The sequence below is a fragment of the Manis javanica genome, chromosome 11, assembly GCF_040802235.1.
Source record: "Manis javanica isolate MJ-LG chromosome 11, MJ_LKY, whole genome shotgun sequence".
NCBI classification, from domain to species: Eukaryota; Metazoa; Chordata; class Mammalia; order Pholidota; family Manidae; genus Manis; species Manis javanica.
Genome location: NC_133166.1, coordinates 15,823,426 through 15,842,014, shown reverse-complemented (window position 1 = coordinate 15,842,014; position 18,589 = coordinate 15,823,426).

The following is an 18,589-nucleotide window of genomic DNA, read 5'->3' as shown; positions in this document are numbered from 1 at the left end:
CATTTGTTATGCATACATTTTAGTGGTAAGAATGTGTAACCACAAAATCAAGTGTATAAATAAGTCACACAGCTTAATTTTTGAAAATTAAATCAAACACAACTTTGAACATAACTTTAAATACAACTTTGAATTCATGACGCTAATAGAAAATACAGTCCCGGTAAATTGGAGTTGCCCTCAGGGCCTGCAAAGTTCCCAGTAGTCTTATGCAGAGTACAGCCCTGGGGAAAGGCCCTTAGGACTTTTGGCCCCAACAGCCAAGCTTAAAAAAGGTAATTGCTGAGGACCTCTGGATTTCAGGATTCTGCTTTTTTAAGATCATGTTGGGCACCCAGGCCTTTGCTAAGGTTGCCAGCCCTGGCAGCCAGGGTCCAGGCTTTGGTCTCTTGTCCTTGGAAAAGATTCTGCCACCTTTGGTGGGTGGGGACCCAACTGAACGGCTGAGAGTTTCCTGGGATACAAAGGACTTGCCGACGCAGACTTCTGTGGCCTTCCTTCCTGGCCTTGATCTTCTCTGGACTCTGTCTATTTAATTTTGTCTTTCACCTTCCCTTTCTTTTTACTTCATTGACAACTCTAAAAGGCTTTTGATTCTTTCTCTGCCTAAGCAATGGGGATAATCACCTTAAAAAACTGGCTTTCAAAAACGCCAGAAAGAGCAGATTCCCTTGAGGAGAGGGAACCTGCATTTTTGGCCTCCTCCTTAGAATGAGGACTGAGCCAGGGGCTGTCGGCCTTCTTTCTGTCCATTTTTTTTCCACCTCAGAGGAAACAAAACAAAGTCAATGTCTCAATAAGTTATCTTGACACAATGAAGTGCCAAAGTTCTGAATAACTTATTTTAAAAACGGTGGTAAAATACACATGATACAAACTTTACTATCTTAATCCTTGTTAAGTGTACAGTTCAGTATTAAGTCCATTTACATTGTTGGGTAACCAATCTCCAGAACTTGTTCATCTTGCAAATGGAAACTCTACTCATTAAACAACTCCCCATTTCATCCTCCTCCCTGCCTTTGGCAACCCTCATTCTACTGCCCATTACTATGAATTTGATTTAGGTACCGCATATAAATGAAATCACAGGGTATTCGTTTTAGTGACTAGTTTGTTTTACTTAGCATATGTCTTCAGCGTTCACACATGTTGCGTGTGCCAGAATTTCTAATCCTTTCCAAAGCACATAATATTCCCTTTATGTATATACCCCATTTGCTTACCCATTCATCCATCAATGGGCTCTTGGGCTGCTTCTACATTTTGGCTATTGTGAATAAGGCTATAAACATAGGTGTGCTGAATGCATTGATTTTAACACATAAAGGAGAGTCAATTTAGGAGTATTTTGATCACAACATAGCTTTTGGATACTCACATGCAAGAGTTTAGGTAGTCTATGAAACCCCAAGGGAGTGTGTCATGGGGACGTGGCAGGAAAGTGAATTAGGAGCATCGGCTACCTTCCAACCCCAGAGGTGTAGCTCAGAATACCTGCCTCACAGGGCTGGTAGGAGGATTCAAGGAAGTAACTGAAGAAAAGCACCGGGTGCATAGTAGGCATCTCTTACATTGCAATTATCTTTCCTTCCCCTTGAACTTGCCCGTTCTGAGTGCTGACGCCTCGGAGTATGCAAGGTCCATGGCTGCTTACAGTGCATCAAGAATTCCGAAAATGATTTGACTGCAGATTCTGCCGTCTGTATAGTCAAAACATTTAAAACACCATTAAACCTCTGCTTTCCCAGCTCTGTGGGTTCCTGCAACCTACAGCTCACAAAATTTCTGTGTCTGCAGGGGTTCATCATATACTCCAGGCTCAATGCAGCACCACACAGGTTTCCATGAAGTGATTATGAGGAAGAACACAGTAAGGCTTGCCTCTTATTTTGAGATGTCAGTTTTACATGACATTTATCTCTCCCCTTGATTATGTGTTTTTGTTCCCCGTGATCATTTTTCATGGGGGTCTAGAGGGTCTGTTAGAGTTCTATAACCTAGTTTATTTAGATTTTTGTCTTGCGGGCATCTAGTGTAGCAGAAAAACATACACTTCCATTTGCAAAAGGCAAAGAGGAGAGGAGGCAAGGAAGGGCATTTATTATTAGCCATCACTGATGGAGCACCTCCTGTGTCTTGGAGCCTGAGTTGGGTGCTTTATGCCCCTGATCTTTCAGTGCTGCTTGAGAATCAGAGACTTTAAATGACTTGATTAGTATTAAATAATATTTAGGAAGTGCTATGTCAAGATTGAACCCAGCCCTGACTGGCCCGTGAGTCTGTGCTCAGATTGCCACACAATTTATACGTAGCCACTAAAAGCCCAGTCATCCAGGAAATACAGAGGTAGTAACCCTGGTGCCTGGACTTTGAATTCCAGGCAGGACTGTGCTTCTTTATTACATATGATTATATCCCCAGGCAAAAGAAAAGTGTTCTGAGAGCTTAAAGAAGGACCCAATCATATCATATAGGCTACCGGGAAAATTCTTCAGGTCCTTTATATGGACCTGAAGAATTTATAGGGAGAAGGGCATTCTAGGAGACTGAAAGTTGATTCTTGTAAAAACTAGTGTGAGAACTGAATTTACTCTTCCTCTTAGCCTGTGCTTTGCTATATCTAAAAGGGACAATGGTGTGGGCATCTGTGCTTAGCACAGACACTGCGGCTACTGGGGATGAGGTTCAGAAGCTCATCCTGGCTGGCTGCTCGCCAATGTATTGTGTCACATGACTGACACGGAGCTGGAATTCCAGAGAGACCAAAAATGAAATAGAAAAGGGAAGTGGTTGTCCCCAGTAGGTCCCTTGAAGGGGGTCCTGTTTAGCATTTCAGGCACATCATCATTTTTAAAACTCCAAAGGCTCACCTCTGTAGGATGCAGTTTAGCCTCTTCTGCCTGGTTTCGAGCTGCTTCCTAAATACCCTTCCAGGCTCACCTCCCACCTCCCTCGGAGGTGGGGGAGGGCTCCTGATCACCCCAGGCTCTCCCAAAACTCCAAGCCTGGCTGCAGCACCTTCCATCCACATCCATTTCCCTCTCTCCATCTGCAGGGGATGGGGGCATCTCTAATCCACTTCTTAAGACTAACTTGGAATTAAGAATTAAGAAATATGTCTCTTCCTTAGTAATACCTTCCTCTTTACCAGGCAGAGCTAGGCTAGCTGTTCCCTCCCAGATGCTCCCAAATGCTTTCATCGTTCTCCCTGCGAAGAGTCTTAAAATGTGCTACCTGAATTATCAGGGACCAGGTTTGTCTGCTCCACTGAGGTTGTGCACCCCCAGAGCTTAAGAAGAGTTTATGGCACCGATGAATGAATGCGTGAGGGAACAGCTGAGTGAAGAGTGATTTCTCCATTCCCACAGCCTGATGCAAGGTCTGCCGCTCTGGGCAAGTGAGCAGGGTTGGGTACGAGCGAGGGTAAGAGTGAAGGTAAGTAAGAGTTAATAGTGGGATGGGGATTTGACCCCTGCTCGGACCAACACACTGACCACAGGTGGATGTGGGGAGCGGCAGGCACAGGGACACTTTCCTGGGACAGCTGCTGTGAACCTGCTGTGGAATTTAGTGAGGGGCAGATGGTACTCAAGCAACTTCTCAGGGGAAAAAACATCAATGACCTAAAAAAAAAAATCTAAAGAGGATTAAAATCTTGAAAAACAGAGTGTGCTCGTATAATTCCGCTACTGAGGCTTTCAGCAGGTAAGAGATGGAAATCTCCAGCATGTTGTTTTTTCTTACCGTTTTCTATTTCATGTAGAACAGCATTCTCCACAGCAGTGTCCCCTGTCTAGTGATACCTATCAGGCAGCTACTTTCATCCTTTAGCCACAGATAAATCACATCCTTGCATTTTGTGCTAAACAGTACATTTCAGGAAAGGCAGCCTGTAGGAGTAGAAAAAGGTCACTCTGGCCTTTGCAGAGATCTGGGTGCATACCTGAACCAGTCCACTTAACTAGTTGGAGGACCTTGGACAAATTGACTTAATGTCTCCTTCTCTACAAATGCCTCCCTATGTATAAAATGGGAAGAACATCCCTGGCCATCACTGTGGTGCGGACTGAATGGCTTTTAGTAGCTGATGGGTGGCGAGTGGTGCAGAAAGCAGGGAACGCAATCTGGAGGAGCAGGTCTGGAGGGGCTGTCTTTTAATTTTGGAAAGCTCTTAAGACTTTTAAAAAGTGTTTTCACATTTCTCATTTGCTCTTTAAAAACAGATTTGTAATGCAGGTACCTGGTGTGGGATTTTAAAGCAGGAGCATAAGCATTCTCAGATTTGGGAGCTCCACCCTGTTGCGTCTCCAGGCATCTTGCAATCCTCTACCTTCCCCTTTCATTCACTTCCTCAAATTTCATTCATTCGTTCAATCACGAGTGCATAACTCATTTATATTTCCTTCATTAAGTAATCACATAATGAACACCTCCTCTGGGGCAGGTGGCATGGTCAGCAAGTGAGAAACACATAATCCCAGTCTTCATGGAGCTCACTCTCCGGGGGATCATGAGACACGTGGGTGTGCGCATATACACATACACAGAATTGCAGAAAAAGTGGGAGGTGCTACAACAGACGCACAAACAGGGAACTGTGGAAGCATGGAAGGTGTGTGATGAAACACTGCCTGGGAAGAAGCAAAGCAGGCTGATAGCTGAGTTCCAGTTTCATCTACACTTGCAAGGGCCCTTAGAAGAGAGCCTTTAAAAGTTTTTTCCAGTGGCCTCCTTTATGCAATTATAAGGCAGGGTGCTAAGCCTCCATTGCCCTTGGAAAGATGAGGATAGAAAATGTTATGGCCTTTGTCATTTAGGCCTGGGTACTGGGGAGATGACCGATTGATTTGCAAAGGGATTTCAGAGTCTTCATAGGACAGAAGGAATGTGACCCCACAGCCTATTTCAGACATTTACAACTAGAAAAATCTCACCCAAGATTTGCTAAGGAGAATTCACCAGGAAGGCAGGGGAGAGCGGCTGGTGACTCTGGCTCAGCGCAGGAAACAAGTGTAGGCAAGTCCTGGGCACAACACTGATGGGGCTGAAGCTGGGAGCAACTCAGGCCTCAGAAGCCCTGACTCAGTGTCTCGTTTGTGCAAACAATAGGTGAGCATCACTGCATGGGCAACAAGTGCTGTGACCTTGGTACTAACCAGGATCTAACCAGGAAAACAGAAACTATTCCAGTCTTAATGTGGAGAATCTATTATGACAATGATGGAGCACCAAGAAGCTCTGCAGGCCCTGCGGGGAGACCTAGAGTTGAACAACAGCACAAAAAATAAGGGAGGGGGAGGAAGAGGTGATCTGAGACAGAGAGGAAGGGGGAGAAACAACTTGTTCCTTTCACCTGCTAAGTTCCCCCTAGTGCCTCCCATTGGCTAAAACCATTTAAAGCCAGATGCCAACGAGGCTTGGAAGTCCTGCCAGCTGTAATCAGTCTCCACCCTGTGATTCAGTGCCAGAGGGGGAAGGACGACAATGGGGCCGATGGCGAAAAGGCCAAGGCCAGCTTACAAGGGTGTCCTTGGGAACATGGGCAAGTCCAGGCTGTGCGGGGCCCCTTCCATGGAGACACCACTTGGAAGGAGCCATAGTAGAAGGGGATTGATCAGACCGGTTCTCCCCCTTGGTCTGACACACCCCAGCATTTTTGGACAATGCAGGAGATGTGGCATATCAGAGAAGAACTTAAGAGATAACATCAGACTTCTTGTCAAGAAAGCATATGAGTTCATGTTTAATTAGTTGACAGAGTAAATTGTATTTGAATGTAACTGAAACCCAAATTGGGAATGAGATCATATAGATTACATGGTATTATAGTAGTTAATTGTACCTACTAATATTGAGTTCTTACTATGTGTAAGCACTTTATTAAACACTTTTACATAAATTATGTCACTTAATAGTCACTAAAACCCTGCAAGGGTATATATTATCACTCCTGTTATGTATGAGGAAACTGACATTTAGATACTTATAGAAGGTCATGTAAGCAGTAAATAGCAAAGATAGATTGTAATTTCAATTCCATTGGCAACCAAAATATATGCTCTTAGTCACGATGGTATATGGCTGCCTAGGAACAAAAGTGTGTCCCTCACATCCCAATTAGAATGCAGCCTGGCTCATTCCACTAGAATGGGTGCAGTCAACTGCCATACAGTGGAGAAAAAGGCCACATATCCCTAATGCAATGTGACGTCCCAGAAATCAGTATCAAGACCCTGATCAAAATATATTTGCACAATGTGTAAAAGTGATAGTCTTCTTAGCTTCTGTAATTGGATATCTGGCACTAGCCCTGTTCTCCCCGCGGCTGTAGAGAAAAGTTTGGTCCTAGTTAATGCAGCAAGGGAAATGGGCTGAAACCAACCAGAAGAATTTCAGCTGATCATCCTGCAAAATATGTCCTAGTTCTGAAGTGTGGCACTGTGGGAGCTCCCCAGGGACGGTGCAGAGAGAAGCCCCGCTTCCTTTAGCTCCTCTGAATTAAGTGCTGGGTAAACAGAAAGAGTCCAGACGATGGTTATACAGTGTCTCCCATTACCTAAGACTTAATGAGGGCTTTTGAAAGCTGGAAAGGAGGGACCACTGCAGGAAAATGATGGAGACGGTCCCTGGTAATAACAACCCCCACTGCAGCTCCATGGCAGTATTATATATATTATCTCCATGGGGCCTCTCTGTGGTCCTGAGGGACAGAACAGGTATTTTTATCTCTGTTTGCCAAGGAAGGAAACTGAGGCCCAGAAAACAAAGGTGAATATCTGAAGATCATACAGGCTATCGTAGGTGAACTGGGATTAGAATCATAGTCTCGAGATACAGGCTTAGACCTTCTTGCCTTGCACTAAATTGAAGAGATATGGATGCTTTCTGTCTCTCTCATACCCAGCTAGGTCTTGGGAGTTGAAACGATAGATCTGCAAATAATTCCTCTAATACAAGTATCCTAAACACAAATCACATTTTCTGTGGCAGCAATGCCTGATTTAGCTTCAGATAACAAGGTTGTTCTAGAGAAAGGACACTCACCCAAAAGGCAGAGTGATGCAATTCCAGGAAGGAAGCTCTAGAATGCAGCAGAAGGGCTTGCACCTCACTCACAGGAGCCATTTATTCATCAGATCCAGGCACCCTCAGACTAAACGTCACTTGTAGTGCAAGCGTGGATGCTTGGAAAACTGCAATCACCTTTGCATCCCCATTCAGGTTTCACTACACCATTTTATGGTCCTGAGTTCTTTGAAAAGGGCTTCAGCAGAAGTCTTTGAGCTTGTGAAGAGGGGCTTATTAGCCTGGGACAGAGGAGATACTGTGGAAAAGGCACTATTGCTTAAGTGGAGGTGTGGCAAAGGTATTAGGAGATCATCTGGGATCCTGGGCATGGCTTAGTCAACATGGCCATTTTTTAGATCCAATTCACTTCAATTCAACAAACATTAAATGTGTATTTATAAACTTTTTCAGTAAACTGAGACTCAGAGAAGTCAAAATATTTTTAGAGTCACTTGATGTGCTCAAGACAGAGTGGGGGTCTACAAGATGCTCAGGGGAATACACTGCCCGACTTATCTCCCACCACCACCCTACCCCCTCTCTCTTGAAGCAAGGTAGCACTGAGGGGCCTTAGTTGCCTTCTTTTTCTTGTTGTTAATGATAGTTGTGAAAATGCCTGACACTGAGATCTGTCATATTTCATGGGCAGGTTGGAAGATTGACTTATGTTCTACATTACAGTCATTGAGACTTTGCCTAAAAATTAGTTAATTGAATTTGTCAGATCTGACTATGATTTCTTGAACCACAGCGAAATCACAATTTCATTTGACATGACTGAATATGAAGCAGCTATTTAACCTCAGGCAAGGCTAACCTACCTAATCTTGGTGCTGTAAGAGGCTGGATCCTTCAGCTTGGAACCCAGAGAGAGGCTCTGCCGAGTCATTAGCAGCACTTCCAATTTGGAGCACCTTTTACACACCAAGCATTGCATGTCATTTTGCATATGTCACTGCACATAACACAACACAATGAGAATTGCCATAACATTTTTACATGTGAGAAAGCTGGGGCACAGAAATGTTGTTAAATAACTTGTCCAAGGTTAAACATCTAGTTAAGAATGGCTGCCAGAGGATGAAAGCTTTGAAAGAAAATAAATAAAAAATAGAATCTCACATTCGGAAGAAGCTTTATTTCATAAATATATTGGAAGCAGTCATGAGCCTAATGGGTCTTTAATCACAGGTTTCTCTTTGATCAGAGAAACAGGAAAACTGGAGTCGAGCTGGCCTAGGACAGGGATCAGGCTCTAGTGCCCTATTGTCAAAGGCTGTTACTAAGGACAGTTCAAGTAAGTAATCACTGTCTTCAAAGCCACAATGCCACACAATTTAAACCTTTTTAAACTGTAAAAATTAAGAAGGCCTTCAATATTATACTAACTGTAAACAATTCCTCTAATACAGTCTAATAAGTTGTGAAGAGGGTTTTAGATCAATAGGATCTCTTGTACTTTGATGCTGAGAACATAAACAGGCATAAACCTATTGGAAAATAATTTGGCATAACTTTGCAACACTGAATATTCACAAGTTCACTCCCAGATATATCCAAGAGAATCACTTGCACATGTCTAAGAGAAGACATGTTCAATGATGTTCGCAGTACTAATGTCTATGACAAGCAAAGACTTTGGACATGACCCAAATGCCATCCTCAGATGAAAGTACAGATTTCAAATGTCATATGGTCACATAATGGAATATTAAACAGGAGTCAAAACAAATAATCGATGGTCATACACATCAATATAATATTTTAGCAATATAATATTATATCGAAAAGTAATCTCAAGAGATCATATGTGTCATGATATCCTGTTTAAATAAAATCAAAACCAGGTAAAAAAAATACTTTACATGAAAGAAAACATTAGACTGATAAATACAAGTTTCAGAATAGTGTTATGTCATGTCAGCAGAGGCAGAGAGGTGGGATAGGTGAAGACCACCCATGTCAATGCAGGTTTTCTGTACTCTGGTAAATTGCTGTAGTGATGGCTTCATGCATCCCTGCACTCACACCTTTGTGTAGCCCTCTTCCGCACTGATTATGGGCTTAGGAAATGACTGGCTTTTACTAGTGGAATAAAAGCAAGTATGATGGAAGTTGACTTGGAAAATGCCCACACATTGAGCTTGCCCTCCCTTGCTGATCCTGGGAACTCTGTAACTACTGCCAAATGAATTCACTAAAACTGGCCTAGTAGAGAAACAGGGCCCAGTGCAACCTGCTACCCTAGGTGACATCAGTACTAACCAACAGTCAGCACCAATCCTCAGACGACTCTGCATAAGGCTGCCTTAGACCATCCAGCCAAACCTGCCCAGACCACAGGATCCACCCAGGTGAGCCCAGGCGAAATGCTGACCCACAGACTCGTGAACTCATAAATCATTGTTTCAAGCCACTGAGTTTTGCTGTACTTTTATCATAGGGTAAAACTCAACCGATTTAGTTTTTATGTATGGTGGTGATGCATTTTATAATACACAAACACAAAACAAATGTGAACCTCATATGAACCAATAATGAGAGCATATACTATGAAGAAAGGATTAAAATTAATGCAATTCTAGGCACCCGAGGCTCATTTAAAAAACAAACAATAACAGCAAACACAAAAGCTCATCGCTTAGCTTGAAGAGTTTATCAGCCCGCAAACCAATTTTCCCATCTGGAATTCCTCAGTCCTGTGGCAGGCTGCTGATTGACATCCTTCCCCAAGCCTCAGTTCATTCTATGACTAAGTCCTCACAGATGGATGAGCAAAGAGGATGATATGTGCAGGCTCTGAGTCTTCTTAATAAAGACCCCTTGCCCTGGACTCTCTTCTCCCTCTACCTTCCCACCTTCTGGAAATGGCAAGGCAAGGACTGGAACATTTCAGAGACCAGCTTGAGGACAGCACACCTACCCTGCTTGCTTGGGTCTGTGGTGGCGGCGCGGACATGGAGTCTGTTTACTCTACTTACTTGAATAGTAAATGAGAGGGAAATCAATTTATATCTTGTCTGAAACACTGTAATTTGTGAACCCTTTTTTACAGTGCACTTCTGTTTTCCCTCCAACTGATAAATTCTTTCCCACCAATCACCACAACAAGCTACAGTGATCTTCCTGATGTAAAATTCTTCTTAAAATGAAAATGGCTTTATTGCTTTTGTTCATTGTAATAACTTCAAACAAGGCAGAAATGTGCAAAAAAATGTAAATCCTGAGAATACCACATGGTTTGGGATATACCACATTTTTCTTAATACATGTAAAATGACACATGCCTCTACTGATGAGACTGCATTCTTTATGCTTGTGTTGTTTATTTGACTATGTATCATGGACATCTCTTCATGTCAACACAAGATAAATATAGCAGTCCATTCAATGGATCTGCCACATTTTATTTTAAAAGCCTCCTATATGGCTGTTTTCAACCTTCTTGTTTATTAAAAACAGAAGGTCTGGAACATTCTTATATCCTTATATCAATATCTTTTTGTGCATTTATCCAAATTATTTCCTTAAGATAATTTTTAGGAGAGGAATTTCTGAGAGAGAGGATATTGAATACATGCAATACACACCTTATCTGATGACATAATTTAAAGATTCCCCATTTCCCTTAAGATAAATCCAGACCCAGGAAGGCTCTCTTACTAAGCTCACATCAGCAACTTAAGCCTTGTATCCCACTCCCTGGAGAACTCTGTATTTTAGCCACACGGATTGTAAGATTTTGTTGAAGGCATCAAGTTATTTCACAATGTTGCCTATCTCATGTTACTTATTATGTCTCTAGTTATTTTATATTTGCCTGCTCCATATGTGTACACACACACACACACCATTACCTTCTATTGTGAGCTAACTTCTTTCTCTTCTTGAAGATCTAGCTCCATCTTACCTATTCCAGGAAGCCTTCCGTTATAGTTTCTCTTAGCTTGATCATGTTCCCCTCCTCTCTGCTTCTACTGCAATTTTGCCTACTTTTGTCACAGCACCTATCACATTCTACTATTCTATGTATTGTGTTCAATCATTTATTTTCCTGTCTAGACAGTGTTATCCCAAGAGCAGAATACATTTGTTTTTTGAATTCTCCTTTTCAGAACAGTGGTTGGCACTGAGTAGGCATTCACAAGACTGCACGTGCCCCTTGGTTTCCCCCCCGCATTCTGGCAATGTTGTCACCAAGATCGATTCTAGACCCCTCTAAATAATATTTCAGTGTCTGCCAATATCCCTCTGGCCATAATTAATATTGGCTCTCGCCCTAGAGTGAGTCTAAGGCTCACATTAACAACCCACCAGGGATTCTATATAAGACAGAGGGAATGCGGAACGCAGGAATTGAAACCTTAGATTAAAATTTGAAAGTCACCATAAACTTGGCCCTAGACCTCCTGAATATTCCCAGGAGAGCTGAAGATTCATGACTGTGTCAAAAGCCTTAAATCAATGGCCACTCTCCTAGGACATGACTATTGTGTACTGTTGGTAAGGAGGGGTTTGTTTAACATGTAAGAGTGGCAGTAGGAGGTCTAGGTCATTCTTTGATGTTGGAGCACCAGTGTCTATACTACAGCCAACCATTCCTCCTTCCACTTACATGGTATAATAGTTCAACTAAAAAAGTGGGCTAGAATTTAACCTCAGTAAGATTACTCAGGTCACAGACTGTCAAGGATGAGAAAGACCTTTTAAAATCATTGAGCCATCTTCCAGGTGAGAAATGAAAACCTAGAGAGGGTAAGAGATTTTTAAGGACACATAGTGAATAAACACAGAGCTGGGATTAGATATCAGGTGCTTTCTCCTCCTCGTCCTGTGGTACCATCCAGCACTTCTGGTAAGATAAAACTCTGGATACTCCTTTTTCTCTTCTGAGAGACCAAATCACATTTATTCCATATACATCATACTGTTTCTTCCCTAATTATCATGTCTGACTAAAGAAGTGGTTCTGGAAAAGGAGAATCAAGGTTAAATAAACAGTGTTCTACATATCAATAGTATCAACAATATCATAAATACCAACAGGTTTATCAAATAAATCAAATTCAATGAAATATATTCACTTTCAAAATTGTGGAGACAGTCACTGAAGCTTTCTTTGATGGTCCAGAGTTCCACCACAGTCGTTTGATGAATTTCCTAGTGCTTGTAACGCACTGGCCACTGTCCTAGGGTGCACGGACACCGAGAGAAGCAACTGGAAACATTCCTTGGTTTCGAGTTACTCATGCTGAATAGTAACTAACATTGAATAAATGAAGAAGAAAAATCCTGACAATATGGATAGTCTCACAGTTAATATGTTGGATGCATTTATGATGGCATTGTTAGAAGTACTAGGATCATCTTGCTGCAATCAGTAAATTAGTAAATACCAACCAGTGTCTTAAGGAACCAGCCCAAATTCAGTTATTGACCTGAGAAAATCTTTTACCATCCTATGCTCCCATGGAGATTTTTAATATAGAGTATTAGAATTTATAGAACCCTTGGGACCATCTAACCACTCATTCTGTAATAGATAAAGAAACTACAATACCTGTCCCTACAATACCAGTGTCCCAGATCCAAGATATCATGTGGCATGAGAGCTAGGATGAGGTCCTAGGTCTTCCAGATTCTCAGCAACTCTTTCTATCACACTGCACTAGTTCCTGGAGGTGGGCAGACTAAGGGAACCCTCGTGATCCTCTCTTCTTGGTATTCATCTATTTTCTGTAATCCTCTCCCTTTGAGTGAACGGGACTTGTTAACTGCTTCTAACCCATAGATGATGACAATGGTATGGAATGTCACTCCCTTGATTATATTATCAAAAGACTATATATATTGCAACTTGCAACTCTGCCAAAAATCTGAGCGAACTTGCAGCAGATTCTTCCCTAGTCCAGTCTTCTGATGACAATGCATCCCAGGCAACACCTTGACTTCATCCTTGTGGGACCCTGAGCAGAGGACACAACGGAGCTGCACGTGGAGTCCTGACCAACAGAATTGATGAAATAATAAATGTATGTGGTTTTAAGCTGCAAACTCTGTGGCAATTTGTTATGCAGCATAGAAAACACTAGGTCACCAACAGAAATATCTAGTATTACAAAAAATCAAGATATCAAATCTATGTAACATGATTGCAGTGATATATTAAAAACAGAAAACACAGGATTAGGTGGCACTGGTATATTCAGAACCTCAACTTAATCAAAAAGGAGAAGTGTGGTGTCCAATGCAAGAGAGCCTAAACTGAGTGTTCTTTCTGAGGCTTGTGTACTAGTCTGCAGCCCTAACAATAATGGGGACTCTGCTTTGCATGAATTAGTAACTGTAGGTCTATTCCTTCTCACATGTGTGAGAAGCATTTGCATATGTAAAAAAAAAGCCCAATTTTAGGCCTTTTTGTCTGTTGCTAAGCATAGAGATAGGATTGAATAAGGTTGGTAAGGACTGAATTTCAATTATTTAAGAGAATTAAGACATTACTATTAATGTATCAGAAGGTTAAATGAGGATCATAAGGATATATGGCTTCTTCCTGAATTAGGGCATTATATTAATCATAATAAATTCTATACCTCATTGGTGTCAGCCAAAATGTAGCCAAAGGTTGAAAGCTTATGCTGTAAGGAGATATATGACACCCTTTGCATGCCAACTGTAATTCATTAATGTTGGTAGTTTGTCCCGAATTAGGATTCACAAGAAAGTATGTTACAGTCAACCAGCAGTATCTGCCATGGGCAAGGGAGGGTGGAGGAGTGGTGTGCATGCCATCTCTGGGCAGTAGATGGGGTTGTGTGTTGAATATATATGGTTTGAGTCCCGACAATCATATTCACCAACCTGGTGATTTGCAGCATGTCACCTAATTTCTCTGAGCTTTAGCTTCTCCAAATAGTTACCATTGTAAGTAGCTCTGAGAATTATTAAGATTATTTAGTCACAGAGATGAAAGTGATATAGCACAAAGATATTATAATATCATTGTATGGTTACAGATGGTAACTACACTTATGGTGAACATTTAATAATGTATATAATTGGTGAATCACTAAATTGTTCATCTGAAATCAATATCATATGTATATAAACTATATTTCAATTAGAAGATGATTTAAAAAAGAGATTGCCTAAGTAAAAGTACTCAGCAGAGTGTTAGGCCTTTATCAGATGTTTTTAAAAATATGTCTTTATTCATAATTGCAAAACTTGGAAGTAGCCAAGATACCCTTCTGTAGATAAATAGACAAACAGTGATATATCCAAACAACAGAAATTACAAAATGTTATAAAGAAATAAATTATGAAGTCATAAAAAGACAGGGAAGAATATTAAATGTGTATTGTTAAGTGACAGAAGAATCTGAAAAGGCTACTGTATTCCAAAGCTATGATATTCTGGAAAAGAAAAAACTATGGAGACCATGAAAAGACTAGTGGATGCCAAGGGTTGGGGGTATGGAGAGATGAATAGGTTGAGCACAGAGGACTTTTTTACACAGCGAAACTGTTCTGTATGGCACTACAATGGTGGATATGTTATAAATTTTTCCAAATCCATATAATGTACAACACCCAAAGTGAACCCTGATGTAAACTAGGTCTTGGTTGATAATGATGTGTTAATGTAGGTTCATCGATTATAACAATTGTACCACTATGTTATGGGATGTTGATAGAGGGAGAGGTGGTGAATATATGGGGACAGAGGTTACATGGGGACTCAATGTACTTCCCATTCACTTTTGCTATGAACCTAAACTTGCTCTAAAAATAAAGCTTTTAAATTAAAAAGTAAGTAAAATTCTTTTGACTCTTTGAGTGGAGTTAAGCAGATGAGTGAAGAACTCAGGGATGAAAGGTAAACTGCACTAGAGATGAGTTACGGATATCAGTAGACCTTGGGAAAATAACTTCAAGGACTGGAAAGAGGTATGAAATCAGTTGAAAATGGGAATCATATGAAAAACATAGAGAAGAACATATGAGGAAGAGATAGCCCAAGTGCTAGATGTCAGAAATGGGCTGCAGTTTGAATGGCTAAAGGACAAGGTAGAAGGCACGACCTCTGATTTTACTCCTCTGTATGACACCCATGAGAGTTGTATTACTTGAAACCGAATGTGAAGAGGTGTCTGCTATCAGAGTACTTCTATCTTAGTTCCTCCAGCTGGATCACTATGTGTGTAATTCCAAACGCAACATGGAAAATGTTGGGACTTTCATTCTTCATGTGGTTAAAAAAACAGGGAAATCTACTTACAGAGAGGGATCCATAAGCTGCCAGACAAGGGCTCCCTCACCCCTGCTGAAAAGTAGGAGACCCCCGGGAGAGATGTTCTCAGCTTTGGAAGGTGAGCATCTCACTAAGAATTCTGAGTGTGAGTTGATGCTCAAGTTAAGTCAAGGTCCAATGGCTGGAAGGAGACAGATTGCTTCTTCTCAATAGCATCTTTAGACTGGGAAGAGAATCAGAAAGTTCTATGTAAGACTCTGCAACGGGAACACAGTGATAAATTCCTTGGGTCTTGCTCTCAGAAACTCACCGTAAAGAGAGTTAACTAAATATACTACATGCCACTCTACAGTGGATGCTTTATAGCAGAGTGAGCAATATACTATGGTAACATAGGAAAGCATTTAATTTCTGAAAAGTGTCAGGATCTCGTTATGCATTTTAACTCATAAGAGAAATGAATTTTCCTGACTTCTAGGCTGTCCCGGCTAAGCAGACTGATGAGATTTAACAATCTCATTGGCCAATGGACTTACGCCTAAAGGGAAACATCTATTAGCAAGTCACTTTGGGCAAGTCACCTAACTTCTCTGGAATTGCTTTATAAAAATTGTATATATAAAATGGAGCTAATAATAATATCTACTTTATTAATCATATCCTGGGGAAGTAGTGTGGCATCAATTCCTACTCTTAACAGTGTTGGTGTGAGGGTCACTTGGGAGAACAATTTTAAATATGCTTTGAAAATGGCAAATACTATAAAAATGTAAATTGTTGCTGGAATTCAAAATTTTGTTATTTAATAAAATATGTAACAGATCAGAATTTATGTTCCTTAAAGGCTAAAAGAGCACGCTTTTAGTTCTGTCATTTCTCCCTTTTATAAAACATAATGCATAAGCCCATGCTTTGAACACGGAGTTTTTTCAGTGAAAGTCTGTGGCTGAGGAATGGTTTCCTTTCCCTTCATCACCTCTTTGAGATCAATGGGCTTCACAGGTTGAGGACTGTTTACAGACATGAGATACATGTCACATTTCCTTTCTAATTCCTAATTCCTTCTCTATACACATACACACACATCCTAATTCCTTCTCTATAATGTCATGTAGTTACTAAAATTGATCCTACCTACACAAAGTTAGATGTAGTCTCAGAGTGGAGCTATATAACTCTGCAGCTAGATAAAGCTATATCCTTTGTTATGAATCTCTTATTTTATTTATTTTTGTGAACATATTTCTTCATATTATATGCAGGGAATGTATTTCTTAATTTGCTAGTCAATTAAAATGTGCTTTGATAAAGAGTCAAAAGGATTCAGCATTATCTCTGAGGACAAATTCTCATTCCTTAATGTAACACTCTATTTCATATGTGGTTTGATTAATGCTGAATTTTCAGAAGGTACATTTAAGGGAGAAACAGGCAGGGTTACCAGACTAGGAATTTTTGTCAAAAGGATCAGTTCCTGTTTTCCTTCAACCATTTATCTTTATAGTTGGTAATGTTTTCATACCTTTACAACATTTTATAAATGAAGCTTTTTTGATATCCTTTCAAAAGATGCTTAATAAAGTAGTGAAACCATCTATTTTTTTTTAAAAACCAACTGTTCATGATAACTGGGAATGGTTTGCAGAGAATAGGAAAGTCACTTCCCTTCAGACTTTCTCAGTAGGGATGAATGGTTACATTCAACTTTTTCATTGAACACAAATCCCTCCCTTCCCCGACTTGCCTTTCATGAATGTGAGCCAAGGCCGATGCTACAAAGGGCAGCAGACTGAAGAAGGAACGGCTTGATACTATTTTAGGTTGTAGGTGATACATTACAGAGAAAAGATGATACATTCAGAATCTGAAAACCTGGTATCAAATTTCTACCTTTCTGTATTAACTGGGTCTTTGGGAAAGTCACTAGAAGTTTAATGATAACAATCACAAATTTCCAGTCTGTAAAATAGGGACTAATACAATCTCCCCTTCTTATTCCATAGGCTTGCATGAAAAATTCAAGAGATCATTAGTCATCATTATTGACGTTTTTGAGAGCTCCTTGTGAATGAAAAATGAGTAGAGCATATGTGATGTGTATTGAGGGACCCACTAATAATGACAAGAGCCTTATAATGTATGTCCTGTTTGCATTTCATGGTTGAAGAAACAGAGTGTTAGGGAAGTTAACAGATTTGCCCAAGGTTACAGGTAAATAAATCCAGATAGAATTCGAATTCAAGCAAATCTTGAGTCTATGCAGTTAACCACTACCCAGTACCACCTTCCATGATCATGAATATTCATATGCTTAGGAAATCATAAAACACTAGACACATGCATTTGGATTACTATTTGCAATTTAACTAGGGGCTTAGAATGAGTTAAAATGCCAAGCAAGGTAACTGTTACTTAGCAAGTTTGATAGTGTTTAGAACTCTAAGTTTGTTCTTGATTGTTTCACATGCTTAAACCTCTCAAGAAGCGAGAGAGCTTTGCCAGTCTGTCTATCATGTTTGAGACAGGTATTTTGAACTATCTTCTTACCACTTTTGAATCCCTATTACTCTATTCCCCTTCCCACCAAGTGCAAATTATGTTGATTTATGCCTGGACCTAACTGAATGAAACCTCCCTGATCTATTTCACAAATATTAATTGAATATCTACTATGATTCAGTTCCCTGTCAAGCACGTATGTTCAGGAAAGTAAGAACTCTGTATACAAGAAAACAGAATATGCTAAAGCTATTATGAAGCTATAAACTGAAGATTTTATGAGAGTTCAGAGGAAGGGCCAAGAACTTCCAGGGAATTGATAGGTTTCCCTAGGACGAAAAGACAATAAGAATATTCCAGATTGGGGACTATATGCAAAGGATAGAGAGCCAGAGCAAGTAGAGTATATCTGAGCTGAAGGTGTATTTGACGGGCTTGGATTCAAGGCCATCCAGTGCGAGCCAGTGTGACTGAGAAGTGGGCCACAAGGAGGGATATGATAGGAGAGGTAGATAGCTACCCTGAGAACACTGGGCTAAGTAAGGCCAGGAGGACCAGACCACAGCCCAAAATGCTAGTGCCCTGATTTATTTACTTGAAGTGTCCTATTAAATACCATTAGGAGAAAAGCTGATGTGACCCTAAAATGAGTACAGTCACAAAGGGCCTATGGAATCTGCTAATGTTTTGAAATTGCAGCACTGTATCCAGCCTGTTATCTCCATTCTCTAATCAAGACCATGGTCGAATGGTATCTTTTAATTG